The following is a 12,456-nucleotide window of genomic DNA, read 5'->3' on the forward strand; positions in this document are numbered from 1 at the left end:
CTTTCCATTCCTGTATATGTAACTTTATGTCCCCCTCCCCATTCAGATACTTATTGTTATTTTATCTCCAGTGTACTGAAATGTCCTAACTTATGGTATGGATTTTCAAACATTTTTTATGCTAGGTGAGAATTTTAGTCTTTAGACTCCAGATCTGAGAATATTTCTTATATTTTTGTTTTTGGACAAACATTTTTAAGTTTTTAAAAAACGTTTATTTATTTTTGAGAGAGAGACAGACAGATGCAGGGGTGTGGAGAGGGGCAGAGGGAGAGAGGGAAAGATTCCCAAGCAGGCTCCACACTCAGTGCAGAGTCAGACACGGGGCTTGATCTCATGACCATTAGATCATGACCTGAGCTGAAATCAAGAGTCAGACGTTCAACTAACTGAGCCACCCAGGCACCTTTTTTTTAGATTTTTTATTCCTGGGATTTGTATTTGCTGGAAGGACTATTCATGAGTTGTGCCTAATTTTTCCTTTTTCATAGGTTTCTCTTATTATATATGGATACAGTATAATTTTCTATCAGGGTAATTACAGTTGTTCAAAGTTTTCTTCTCCATTTTTGTCTTTTATGTCCAAATCAAATTCTTTTTGCAAAAAAACCTTGAATTGTTTAATTTACTTGGGATCCTTTCCTGAAATGTGTGGTAATCCTTGCCTCCAGTCAAGAGGTAAAGTTTCTCAACTGGCAGATATTAGAGCCAGCCTTTTTACTGGAAGACTGCCAGAGAGCTCTGTTCTCTGTTCTTTCTGCTCTGTTTAGAGCAGAAAACATGCCCAGTCTCCTGAGTTACTGGTGTTTGGGGCTAGGATAAGGAAGGTCCTTAGTGGCCTGATTTTTCACTCAGGCAGCCTGTGCCTCAATCCTGTCTTCTTTTGTGCAGTTGTACATCCTTTCTAGGTCAGTTTATCCAGAGATCAAACCCTATGTGCAGTGTATTTGATTACATAAAACAGGAAAAGTAAAGGGGGAGAGCAAACAGTTTGTGCACAAATTTTCAACCAAACTGTTTCCAGGTACATACCTCTCCAGGTTTATCATCTTTACCAGAATATAGGACTCAGCAGCCAACAGGTTCTAACTGACATTTATAGAACATTTGTTCCAACAGCAGCCGAAAACACATTGTTTACAAATATTCATGGAGCATATAATAAGATATGGCAAATGCGTGGCCATAAAATAAACCTCAAAATACTTAAAAGAATTGGGGCATGTGGTGGCCCAGTTGGTTAAGCATCCAACTCTTGATTTTGCCTCAGGTCATGATCTCATGGTTCATGAGATTGAGCCCCACAATGAGCTCTGTGCTAACAGCTTGGAGGCTGCCTGGAATCCTCTCTTTCCCTCTCTTTCTTTCCCCCTCCTTCGCTCATGTGTGCTCTTGCTCTCTCTCTCAAAATAAATAAATAAGCATTTTAAAAAATGTTTAAAAAGACTTGAAACCAATTCTTTTGGACATTCTCTGACCACAATGGAATCAAACTAGAAATCAGTAACAGAAGGCAGGAAAATCTCCAAACACTTAGAAACTAAACAACACTCTTCTAAATAAACTGTGGATCAAAGAGGAAACCTTAAGGGAAATTAGAAAATTACATTAAGTTGAATGAAAATGCAACATATCAAAATTTGTGGGACACAGCTAAAGCAGTGCTATGGGGAACTTTTTAGCACTAAGTGAATACATTAGAAAAAAAGAAGAGTCCCAAATCAATAATCTAGGTAAGCTTCCACTTCAAGAACCGAAGGGGAAAAAAAGCAATATAAACAAAGCAAGCAGGAGGAAGAAAGTATTAAAGAGCAAAAATTTAAAAATGAACCTTATATGAAGATCAATTCAAAAAGGATCACAGACTTAAACATTAAAAGTATAAAACTTGTAGGAAGAAACATAGGACAAAATCTTTAGGTTCGAGGTTGAGGTAGAGTACTTAGACCTGATACCAAAAGCATAATCCATAAAAGGAAAACTGAAAACTTGGGCTTCATTAAAAGTAAAGTATTTGGGGGCGCCTGGGTGGCGCAGTCGGTTAAGCGTCCGACTTCAGCCAGGTCGCGATCTCGCGGTCCGTGAGTTTGAGCCCCGCATCGGGCTCTGGGCTGATGGCTCAGAGCCTGGAGCCTGTTTCCGATTCTGTGTCTCCCTCTCTCTCTGCCCCTCCCCCGTTCATGCTCTGTCTCTCTCTGTCCCAGAAATGAATAAACGTTGAAAAAAAAAAAAAATTAAAAAAAAAAAAAAAAAGTAAAGTATTTGGCTTGTGAAAGCCCACATTTAAAGGTTGAAAAGACAAGACATAGTCTAGGAGAAAATATTTGTAAACCACATATCCAAAAAAGGGCTAGTATGTAGAATGGATACGTAGATTAGCTTGAATGTGGTGACATTTCATAGTGTATGCATATGCCAAGCCGTCATTTTAATATTCAGTTACACCTCAATAAAAATGGGGGTGGAGGACAGAATGAAAAGGTCTAACATAGCTCTCATTGGAGTGTCAAAAGGAAACAATGAATGAAAAAAGGCAGTATCTAAAGAGATCATGAATGCAGTTTCCAGAATTGAAGAAAACTATGAGTCCACAAATCTAGGAAGCACAGTACATCCTAGGTGAGATGAATGAGACAAAAAAGATGCATACTTAAATATATTATTAAAAACAGCAACAAGAACAACTTGAGAATACAAAAAACAAAATTAAAAGCACCTAAGCTAAAAGCATTAAAAACAGAATACCTACAAAATTATTGCAGTTAGAAAACAGCAGACCTCCCAACAGCAACAACGGAAGCCAGAGACGGAATCATATCTTTATCATTTTTTTAAATTTTTTTTTTCAACGTTTATTTATTTTTGGGACAGAGAGAGACAGAGCATGAACGGGGGAGGGGCAGAGAGAGAGGGAGACACAGAATCGGAAACAGGCTCCAGGCTCCGAGCCATCAGCCCAGAGCCCGACGCGGGGCTCGAACTCACGGACCGCGAGATCGTGACCTGGCTGAAGTCGGACGCTCAACCGACTGTGCCACCCAGGCGCCCCTTTTTAAATTTAATTTAATTTTTAAAATTTACATCCAAATTAGCATACAGTGCAACAATGATTTCAGAAGTAGATTCCTTAGTGCCCCTTACCCATTTAGCCCATCCCCCCTCCCACACCCCCTCCAGTAACCCTCACTTTTTTCTCCATATTTATGAGTCTCTTCTGTTGTGTCCCCCTCCCTGTTTTTATATTATTTTTGTTTCCCTTCCCTTATGTTCATCTGTTTTGTCTCTTAAAGTCCTCCTATGAGTGAAGTCATATGATTTTTGTCTTCCTCTGACTAATTTCACTTAGCATAATACCCTCCGGTTCCATCCATGTAGTTGCAAATAGCAAGATTTCATTTTTTTTTTTTTTTACATTTATTTATTTTTGAGAAACAGAGTGAGACAAAGCATGAGCAGGGGAGGGACAGAGAGAGAAGGAGACACAGAATCTGAAGCAGGCTCCAGGCTCTGAGGAAGCAGTCAGCACAAAGCCTGATGCGGGGCTCGAACCCACAAACCATGAGATCATGACCTGAGCTGAAGTCAGGTGCTCAACCAACTGAGTCACCCAGGCGCCCCGATTTCATTCTTTTTGATTGCCGAGTAATACCCCGTTGTATATATATGCCACATCTTCTTTATCCATTCATCCATTGTTGGACATCTGGGCTCTTTCCATACTTTGGCTATTGTTCATAGTGCTGCTATAAACACTGGGGTGCATGTGTCCCTCCAAAACAGCACACCTGTATCCCTTGGATAAATACCTAGTAGTGCAGTTGCTGGGTCCTAGGGTAGTTCTATTTTTAGTTTTTTGAAGAACCTCCATACTCTTTTCCAGAGAGGCTGCACCAGCTTGCATTCCCACAGAATCATATCTTTAAAGAGTTGAGGGTTAAAGCCCATAACTGGGCATCTAGGAAGTGAGTCTTTCAAGAATGATGATAAAATATTTACAAATTAAAACAAGAGTTTACTACCAAGAGATATCGTTAAATGAACCTCAAAAGGATACACTTCAGGAAGAATGAAAATGATCCCAGAAGGATAATCTAGTGTGCAACAAAGAGTGGTGAACACAACAATAGTAAACATGTATGTGAATAAAAACTAACTTTACAGAAGCATTAATTAACATAATACCATCTAATTGGCAGTATTAAAAGGAAAAAACAAGTGGACTTCCACTCTAACCATGATGGAGTATTAAGGACCAGATTTACCTTTGTTGCCTTTAACAAATGAAAAACTAGGGGCGCCTGTGGCGCAGTCGGTTAAGCGTCCGACTTCAGCCAGGTCACGATCTCGCGGTCCGTGAGTTCGAGCCCCGCGTCAGGCTCTGGGCTGATGGCTCAGAGCCTGGAGCCTGTTTCCGATTCTGTGTCTCCCTCTCTCTCTGCCCCTCCCCCGTTCATGCTCTCTCTCTCTGTCCCCCAAAAAATAAATAGACGTTGAAATAAAAAAAAAACAAATGAAAAACTAGAAAAAATAAATAAAGCAACATTTAAAAACAGGTGAAGCAGGAAAATAATCCCTGAGAGAAGGAGAAAAGGGAAGTCTTGTGGCTGCCCTAGAGTACTTCCAGTAGAGACTCTTGCAAGCCACAGCACAGGAAAGGGTAAACTAAATAGTCTCCCATGAACTGAAAAGAGCTGACAATTCAGGAAGGCCAAAGTGGCTAGAATTCCAAGCAATTATACATTTGATAGAATTCATACAGAGAGATCACATGTACCATTTTTCCAACTTTCCCCAATTCTAACATCTTGCAAACCCCATAATAGAATACCACTATACCCAGGTATTGACACTGATAATAGTGAAGATACTGAACATTTGCATCATGCAAGGATCACTAATGTTGCATTTTTAGAACCACACCCACTCTTCTCTGTTACCATTACCTCTTCCATACCTGCAACCACTAATCTGTTCTCTATTTCTAAAATATTGTCATTTTAGGAATGTTATATAGGTGGGATTATACAGAATGTAATCTTTTAGGATTGGCTTTTTTTTTTTTTTTTTTTTTTTTTCCACTCAGCATGATTCTCAGGATACTCACCCAGGTTATGTATAGCAATAGTTCTTTTTCTTTTCTATTATTTTCCTTCTTTCTTTTTTATATCTGAATAGCTTTCCATGATATGGATCAGCTTCAGTTAGTTTACTCTTTGAGGGAATCTGGGTTGTTTTTGGGCCTTGGCTGTTACAAATACAGCTGTTACAAATATTTGTGTACAAGTTTTTATGTAAACATGGTTTACATTTCTGTTGAGGAAACACCCAAAGAGCCTTAATTGCTGGGTCATATGGTAGTTACATGTTTAGTCGTGGTTTTTTTTTTTAAATATATAAAGTTGATTCATTTTAAGAGAGAGAGAAAGAGTGCACATGTGTGAGAGAGAGCGGGGGAGGGACAGAGAGGAAAAGAGAGAATCTGAAGCAGGCTCCATGCTGTCAATGCAGACCCCAACATGGGGCTTGAACCCACAAACCATGAGATCATGACCTGAGCCAAAAACCAAGAGTTGGATGCTTAACTGACTGAGCCACCCAAGTGCCCCACCATGTTTAGTTTTTAAGAAATCACCAAACTTATGGTAATAGCAATGGCTGTACTATTTTACTTTACCAGTAGCAATATATTAGTGATTCAGTTTCTCTGCATTCTTGCCAGCATTTGGTATTGTTACTCTTTTTCATTTTAGCCATTCTAAAGTGAAATGATAGTAGTGATAGCTCACTGAGGTTTTAATCTGCATATGTCTCATGGCTAATGATGTTGAACATCCTTTCATGTGTGCTTATTTGGCATGTGTATATCCTCAGTTAAATGTATCCTTGTCTCTTATGCATGTTTTCTAATGGGATTGGGTTTTTTTAAATTTTTTGAGCTTTGAGAGTTCTGTTTGTATAACTTAAAAATTTACTTTTACAAAATTCTTCCAAAATTACAAAAGTAACACTCATTCTACTGTTGAAAACATTATAAAGAAATAAATATTATTCCATATATTCTTCCTTTCCCCATCAGTCTTGAATTTCACCTTCTTTTTCTGCACCCTCTGCAGTATTGGATGCTAATTACATTTTGTCAATTAGATGGGTAAAACATGCTTTCTTAACTGTTGCTTCAATTTGTATTTCTTTGAAAACTAATAAGCTTAAGTGTGTTTGTGCACGCGTGCATGTGCTTGTATGTGTATGTATTCACATAAGTAGCTTCCCCTCTCCCATCTAAAGTTTCACTTTTCACTGTTTCAGTTATCTGTGGTCAACCACATCTGCCTGGAAACAGATGATCCTCCTGACATACCATGAAAAAGTCAATCAATAGTAGCCTAGTGCTTTGTCATAGTACTTATGTCATTCACTTCACTTCATCTCATCACATAGGCATTTATCATGTCACATCACAAGAAGAAGGCTATCATAGTACAGTAATATATTGAGAGAAACCATATTCACGATTTTATACTGTATGTTATTATAATTGTTCTATTTTATTATTAGTTATTATTGTTAATCTCTATGCCTAATTTGTAAGTTAAACTTTACCATAGGTATATATGTATAGGAAAAACATAGCACATATAGAGTTTGGTATGTATGCACTGTGAGGCATCCCCTGAGGGTCTTGGAATGTATGTCCCATGGACAAGGGGGTGACTACTACTTGTAAATAAGCAATTCTGTGAATATAATGAAAGCACATCCAGGGAGTTAAGACCAGCATATATACTTTACTGTAATTTCCAAATTATGATATTTCTAAGTCTAGAAATTAAATGTGGAAAAACAGAGGAATGGAAATGTGACATCTTACTGGTAAAATCTGAAGAGAGTTGGGCTTCTATTCACGAGCTGTATTTTCATTGTCCTTTTATTGATGCTGATAGAGATCTCTGTTTCTCTTTGGTGAATCTTCAGGTTGAATCTTCTTTGTCAGAGGTGGAAATCAAAAGATATAATGTTTTGGATACTCTCGTGCTTTATCAATTTATTTCCTAGCAAATCTATCCTTCCTTGACCTGCTTTGCAGTATTGGAGCTGAGCCATGTAAACATTCCCTACTGACAGCTGGGCTAGTGTTAAGCTTTTTACTAGATGGGAGTGGAGAGACACTGCATGAAAGTGGGGCTTTTCTTCCTGGTTCTGAAACACTTTTCAATTCTTACTCGGATGATGAACCATAGCCAGCAGGATACATGTGGGATACATAATCTCTTGTGAGTGCTGATAGCACTCACAGGCGGCTGGGGCAGCCAGTGGCACTCATCATTCTGAGAGCTTCACTGGCACCCTCCCATGCCCCTCCTCCCTTTCAGGAGGCTTCCTTGCACATTTGACAGCACCTTCTGTCTTCTTGAATACGTGAAGTTTTATTTAGAATAGCCTATTTGACAACCTTTTCCATGAATTCTATCGACTGTATAATTTCTTGGAATTCTAGCCACTTCGGCCTTCCTGAATTCTCAACTCTTATCTTTTCAGTTCAGGAAGACTGTTTAGTTTACCCTTTCCTCTGCTGTGGCTTGCAAAAGTCTCTACAGGAAGTACACTAGGACAGTCACAGGACTTCCCTCCTTTTCTCCTTCTCTCAGGGATTTTTCCCCTGCTTTGCCTGTTTTCAAATGTTGTTTTACTTATTTTTTCCAGTTTTTCATTTGTTGAAGCAGCAAAGGTAAATCTGGTCCTTGTGACTCCATCATGGTTGGAGTGGAAGTCCATTTCTGTGTTTTCCTTTTGATACTGCCAATTAGATAGTATTGTGTTAATTAATATTTTCCAAAAGTTAGTTTTTATTCACATACATGTTTACCATTGTGTGTGCTCACCATTCTTTGTTGCGCATTAAATTGTCCTTCTGGGATCATTTTCATTTTTCCTGAGGCATATTCTTTTGAGGTTCATTTCATGATGTCTCTTGGTAGTGAACTCTTGTTTTAATTTGTAATTATTTTATCATCATTCTTGGCTCATTTCCTAGATGACCAGTTCTGGATTTTTAACCTCAACCCTTTAAATATATTATTCTGGGGGGAGCCTGGGTGACTTAGTCGGTTAAGCATCCCACTTCAGCTCAGGTCATGATCTCACAGTTGGTGAGTTTGAGCTCCTCATCGGGCTCTGTGCTGACAGTGCAGAGCCTGCTTTGGATCCTCCTTCCCCCCCTCTCTCTGCCCTTCACCTGTTTGCACACTCTCTTCCTCTCAAAAATAAACATTAAAAAAAAAATAAAGATATGATTCTGCTAACTCCTGGCTTCTAGTTGTTGCTGTTGAGAAGTCTGCTTCCCTAAATCTTGGTATTTTGGAGCTGGACCAAGTTCCTCATGCTAAAGCTCATGCCAAAAATTAGGAAATTCCAGCTCAGAACTGCCCCTAGGTCACTGGCAGTTTGGGACTGGACTCCACACTGGATGCTCTGACTTTCAGTCCTAAGTGAGCCCAGTTTCTTAACCAAATGTGAGCAACTTTGGCCCGGAAAGGAAGGGAGTTCTCTTGTTTCCCTCATCTGTGAATTAGGTCAAAACCAGCCCCTTCCTATGCAGCTCTGGGGGTTACATAGGTGTGGCCCAGCCCAGGGATGCCACTCGGTAGTAGGAACATAATAATGGGAAGTGGAAGGAGGGCTAGAATTTTGAGAGTTCCCAGACTCTATGTCACTTCTCTTCCCCAAATCCCCTGGTTTACTAGGGAAGTGGTTATAGTGAGTGTTCAACTCTAGTATGAAAACCCACCCTGATTTTATTTTTTCCCCTTCAGAATAGCCCTGAATTTCTCTTTTTCTCTGTCCAACTTTTACCTACATAACAATTCCAGGCCTTTCTGAGGCCTGGTTTTACTGTCATGGCTTCCTAGCCCAGCACCTGGATTTAGCTTCTTTCTAATGCACCTAATATGCCACTGATGACTTATTCTAAATGCCAATGTCATCACATTGCTTCCTGCTTAAATACTTGCTCTCATTTTCCAGCATCTGGCTCTTGACCTGTATTTAACTGAGACTGACTTTTCCTGTTTCTGGCCCTGTAGCATTGAGTATCTGGCAGGTTGATAACTGCATTGTTCCAATTATGATGTGTGTCTTAGAAGGAAATTGGTGATCCTTGAAGACAAGGATGGTTACTTGTGTCTGTTTTGGATTTTTTTTTTTTTTTTTTTTTTTTTGAGACAGAGAGAGACAGAGCATGAACAGTGGAGGGTCAGAGAGAGGGAGACACAGAATCTGAAACAGGCTCCAGGCTCTGAGCTGTCAGCACAGAGCCCGATGTGGGGCTCAAACTCACGGACAGCAAAATCATGACCTGAGCCGAAGTCGGACGCTTAACCGACTGAGCCACCCAGGTGCCCCTTTGGCTTCTGCTTTTTAAGATCTTTTAAAGCTGTGTGTCCTTCCTTTTCAGCCTCACACATGGCAGCCATTATTTCCTCCAGCTAAAGCCTGATTTACTTAAGTTAGTGTTACATTATTTTCATTTTAGCAGAATAAAGAAAAATCTAGATTTATAGTTAAAACATTTTTCATTTAGCATGACATCTTGAAAGTTGAGTTATAAGTTATTTTCCCAGAAGAAACCCCATTTTAGAACAAGCTGTTTTAGAAGAAAATGTAGGAGAATATCTTTATAACTTTGGAGGTAAAGAAGCATTAAACCACACACAAAAAGCACAATTATTATAATGACCTGCTATACTGCTATACCTGTTCCACCAAATTCCTTGGAACTCATAGAACTGGATCCCCAATATGAAAACAATGATGATGACAATACACTTATTTCCTAGAACAAGTGGTAAAAAGGAATCTGAGGCTTAAAGAGATGAAGCAGTTCCACCCCCCAAGGCCTCAAATGTCCAAAGGGAAAGAGCTGGGTTTGAAACCCGCTGGGTCCACAAATGCTTACCTTCACCACCTTTAGCACCCTGAAGTCTTGGTCTAAACCTTGGTCGTTGTGGAGGCACTGATCCTGCAGGAACCACTTGATTCCCCGCCGGGTATCCTATACTTCCTCCTTCCAGTACCCTTCAGTGGGGCTGAGGGCTCTACCCCAGGAGGGTATCCAGCATGTCTGCAGGGGTCTCACCCATGTTCTGGGAAGGTTCCATTTCTGCAGGAATCATGAATATATATTTAAATTGAATAAATTTAATTTATTCGGGGCACCCCTTGAATAAATCCTCTCTGCTTCTGCCCACTCTTTTGAAGAAGGCACCGTCTAGCCTTTCTCCAGAAAACTAGAAGACTAGAGCTGGGGAGGGAGAGCATGTAAAGGTAGAGAGGGATTTATCCTCCTCCCCCTAGGATGAAGGGGCACCTTCCCTGCAGCACATTGTTCCCATGCCCTGGGCTGCCTTATGCTCAGTAGCCAGCCTCCTGCAGTTCTCCCTGCTCTCTTGACACTTGCAAATTGAAATTCAGCTTGTAGAGGTGGAATTTTCTGTTTGAGGCTGACAAGAACAATGACTGGGAGATGGGCAATTCCCGTGGGCCTCAGACTCAGCCTAGGAATTTTCAAGTGTCCTGGAGCTGGCCTCTTCCCTTTCCCCATTTCCTACTGCATGAAGAGGAGACCTTGATCCCTACAGGAGGTAAATAACATCTGCTCCTAGGGTGTGGAGGTGCTTCCTGCCTGGAGCGAAGGGATGCAGAGGCTTGGGCTAAGCTTGAGGGTCTGGGGCCAGAAAACAATTTCTTAAAACAAACAAACAAAAGGCACCTACAATTTTTATTGCTTGTTTTGTTCCTTATTATATGACTAATCCATGTTCATGGTAGAAAAATTAGAAAATGGAGATGTGCAGAGGTGCCTGGGTGGCTCAGTCAGTTGAGCATCTGACTCTGGATTTTGGCTCATGATCTCATGGTTTGTGAGATTGAGCCCCACATCAGGATCTGTGCTGACAGTGCAGAGCCTGCTCGGGATTCTCTCTCTCCCCCTCTCTCTGCCTCTCCTCTGCTTGTGCTCTTGCTCTCTCTCTCTCAAATAAACATTAAAAAAAAAAAAAAAAAGAAAGTACAGATGTACAGAATGAAGAAAATAAGAACCATCCATATAATCCTATCACCAAGGGATCCTGATCATTTATATTTGGGTATATGTTCTTCCATTCTTATTACTAGGTGAGTCCTCCCTACCCCATTACCCCATAGCAAAAAGTGAGGAGTCTTACATGTGAGTCCTTAAAAAGTCTTTCATGGGAGAGGGTGCAGTTATCTGAAGGACTTTATTTTAAAGATAATAGGACAGTTTGGAGAAGATTCATTGACCTTAAAGGATCTCCATTCATTTGAGCTTTGGAGGCTTAAAGAGGTCTGCCTATGAAATCAGTCAAACAGGGGCGCCTGGGTGTCTCAGTCGGTTTGAGTGTTTGAGTCTTGATTTCAGCTCAGGTCATGATCCCAGGTTCGTGGGATTGAGCCCTGGGTCTGGCTCTGCACTGAGTATACAGCCTGCTTAAGATTCCCCTTCTCTCTCCTCTGCCCCTCTCCCCACCAACCCCCCCCCCCACTCACTCTCTCTAAAAGAAGGAGGAGGAGGAGGAGGAGGAGGAAGAGAAATTAGTCAAACAAGTGGCAGAGAAACTTAGTTCAGATTTGGCAGTTATTCCTGGGAAGATGACTGTACATTTGCATAGACTAGGTAGCATTGCACACAAGTATTTTAACAATTATTTAAATAGGAAATCCTATTTTGATATTTTGAAGATAAGAAATATATACCTACAGGGGTGCCTGGCTGGCTCATTTGGGGGAGCATGCAACTCTTGATCTTGGGGTCATGAGTTAGAGCCCCACATTGAGTGTAGACATTACTTAAAATATATACGTATCTACAGGATAAATAGAAAAATGTATTAATGTCACATGAATGCATGCAATGAATGCATCATTGTCAATAATGTTCAGATTCCACTTCTTATTCTACTTAGAAGAGAAAATGATGGACCCTGGAAAACTGGCTTACAAACCTCAAAAATAGCTTTGGGGGAGGTGCCTGGGTGGCTCAATTGGTTAAGTGTCTGCTTTTAGCTCAGGTCATGATCTTGTGAGTTTGAGCCCCCTGTTGGCCTCTGTGCTGACAGCTCCAAGCCTGGAGCCTGTTTCAGATTCTGTCTCCATCTCTCTGCCCCTCCCCGACTCGTGCATGCATGTGCACTCTCTCTCAAATATAAATAGACATTTAAAAATTATCAAAAAATTGCTTTGGGGATGAGAAAAACACTGCTACTTGTAGAGAGTTAAAAAAATTTTTTTTTCAAAACATGAAATTGGAAAAGACCAAAATTTATATATTATTCATTCAATTTAAATATATAATTCATCGAAACTAATACATATTATAAGTACATATCTCATTTCCCTAAAAATTTATACAATCAGGACAATCCCAACAAAATCTTCTTGGCT

The 12,456-nt window shown here is 40.2% G+C and overlaps 1 long non-coding RNA gene across 3 annotated transcripts in view; it reads right to left on the bottom strand.

Moving 5' to 3' along the window:
- Window positions 1-6,765: 6,765 nt before the first annotated feature.
- The window catches only part of LOC123578305, a 29,921-nt gene continuing 24,230 nt past the window's right edge, over window positions 6,766-12,456 (bottom strand). For 2 of the 3 annotated variants that reach the window (XR_006702293.1, XR_006702294.1), the window contains exon 5: window positions 9,353-10,156. This is a non-coding gene — a long non-coding RNA (uncharacterized LOC123578305). Of the gene's footprint in view, window positions 7,795-9,352; window positions 10,157-12,456 lie in introns of those variants that run through there. The other variant, XR_006702290.1, reaches the window with a different exon arrangement.

The sequence above is a fragment of the Leopardus geoffroyi genome, chromosome E2 (assembly GCF_018350155.1).
Source record: "Leopardus geoffroyi isolate Oge1 chromosome E2, O.geoffroyi_Oge1_pat1.0, whole genome shotgun sequence".
Taxonomy (NCBI): Eukaryota; Metazoa; Chordata; class Mammalia; order Carnivora; family Felidae; genus Leopardus; species Leopardus geoffroyi.